This window comes from Myotis davidii, unplaced genomic scaffold (genome assembly GCF_000327345.1).
Source record: "Myotis davidii unplaced genomic scaffold, ASM32734v1 scaffold162, whole genome shotgun sequence".
In the NCBI taxonomy this organism is placed as follows: domain Eukaryota; kingdom Metazoa; phylum Chordata; class Mammalia; order Chiroptera; family Vespertilionidae; genus Myotis; species Myotis davidii.
This window is the reverse complement of record NW_006300036.1, coordinates 4,718,019-4,720,423: the sequence shown is the minus strand read 5'-3', so window position 1 is coordinate 4,720,423 and position 2,405 is coordinate 4,718,019.

Here is a 2,405-nt window from a genome sequence, read left to right as displayed (position 1 = left end):
GTCTTGTTCCTGTTCTTAGGGGAAATGGTGTTAGTTTTTGTCCATTGAGTATGATGCTGGCTGTGTATGCCCTACATCTTGCCCCAGGGTAAGGGCTACGCCCTCCGTCTTGCCTTGGCCATGTGCTCGGCAAGGCTTCTTCCCGGAAGCCTGAGCCTCTGCTGGCCACACCCAGGACTTCTTTGAACTAACCAATGACAATCAAGGGAAGTCGCCATAGATATGACCACATCCTGTGTGACAAGACACTGACTTGCGCCTGGCCAATCGGCAGGGCCCACAGTCCTTTCTCCTCCCCTTGCTCCAACCCCCTATAAAACCTCTTTCCACACAGAGTTCTCTCTCTCGGCCACTTGGCTTGCCGTTGCATCGGTGAGTGTGGTCGGGGAGCCGAACTAGTTCGAATAAAGACTCTGCTTTTGCATCGGACTCGGCTGGCTCCCTGTTGGGCTTTTGGGGATCTTGAAATCTGGGCATAACAATAGGCAGCTAGCTTCCTAGCTTGAGACCTAACTGTGTTCTCTTCAGGCAGGTCTGGCCTGTCTGCCAAGTGGAGAGTCTGGGCAAGAGGAAAAGACGTTGGCTTGAGGAGTTGAAGCGCCTCCGGGAAACCTCATCCCGGGGAAGAGGAGGCGCACAGTGTTTGCCCGAGTTCCAGTGCCTCAGCGTCCAAGGGAAGTGAACCTGCTGAGTGGTCCCAGGCATCCTACCCCGTCCTCTGTCCTTCCCTCACTCCTTCCCGAAACACTAGACCCGCATACAGGGCTGAAGGTTCCCTGGCTGCTTCTCTATCTCCCACCTGGAAGCCTACTTTGGCTTCTGCTTCTTGCAGGACCTGGACTGGCACAGAGGCTTTGCCCAGCACCTTCCCACTTGTTACAGGCCACCAGGCATATTGAGAGAGGGGGGCCTTGGTGCCTGGTGGCTGCTGGCTTGTTTTAAAACATATTGGACTCCACTTTCAACCCAGGGACCACGGGACACACCTGGAGGCCCTTTGCAGAAGGATGAGATACCCAATAAGCAGGTGGGGCAGGATCTCCTAAAACTCGGGCTATGGCTGTGTTATGTGACACCACTGGTGGCCATGGGCTGGCGAGCTGATGAGCCCTGGAAAAACTGAGGTTATAAACACACAATGCAAATATCACAGTGAATCAATCATAATTGCTACCATAAGTAAGACAAACCCCATGTTTTCGCTTCCATAGCCAGATTATACTCACGTTGTATTCATAAATTAGGTAAAATGATAGTAAACACATTTACTGCTTGCCATATGCCAGACGCCATACTAAACTCTTCATTTGATAACCCTAAGGCAGACCATTATCCACGCTCCATTACCCTCTCCTTCTATGCTAATAAAACCTTGCTTTTGTTTGCGACAACCATGTGCCAGCCCCAGGCGATGGCTTATGTCACGCAATCATGACGCTGTTGTTCTCTGTAGTCCTGGCGTCTTTAGACTGAGGGGTGTCCACACAGCCCACTTCTGTCCAGCAGACCTACGCAGGAGTCGGCCAGGATGGGGGTGGGCGCTGGGTTATGGAACATGCTTCTCCTGGAAGACTACAGGGCAAAATCCCTCACCCTCTAGGGCAGCGGTTCTCAACCTGTGGGTCACGACCCCTTTGGGGGTCGAATGACCCTTTCACAGGGGTCGCCTAAGACCATCGGAAAACACATATGTAATTACATATTGTTTTTGTGATTAATCACTATGCTTTAATTATGTTGTAACAATGAAAATACATCCTGCATAGCAGATATTTACATTACGATTCATAACAGTAGCAAAATGACAGTTATGAAGTAGCCACGAAAATAATTTTATGGTTGGGGGTCACCACAACATGAGGGACTGTATTAAAGGGTCGCGGCATGAGGAAGGTTGAGAACCACTGCTCTAGGTCTTTGCTTGAACATCATCTTCCCGTAAGACCTATCCTGAACACCCTGTTTAAAACTGTATACCCTGCCACAGAGTAGGCACTCAACATATCTTTTTTCTCTTTGAGTGAACACATAAAAACAAAGTAGGTAAAGTCACTGGAGGAAACGCAGAACAGCAAGCACAGATATCCTGGGACACACACACGCCTGCCATGTGTGGTGAATAGGCCAGCGTGACAGATGGTGTGACAGAGGGGAGGAGATGAGAGACGGAGGGTGTTGGCCGAGAGCCTGATCACACCAGAGCCTGCAGGTCATAGTAAAGCCTTTGGCCCCTGTGCCACGCCAGCACGACCAAGGGTGATCCCGAGTTGGGGGGGGGCGGTGAAAGGATTAAGGAAAGACAGACATAAGAGTAATAGCTGGGTCTCGGTGGGACGCTGCCTCCCTGATGAGGAGACGACAGCACCCACAAGCCGTGTCTTTATTTTATAGCAGATGTCATGAGG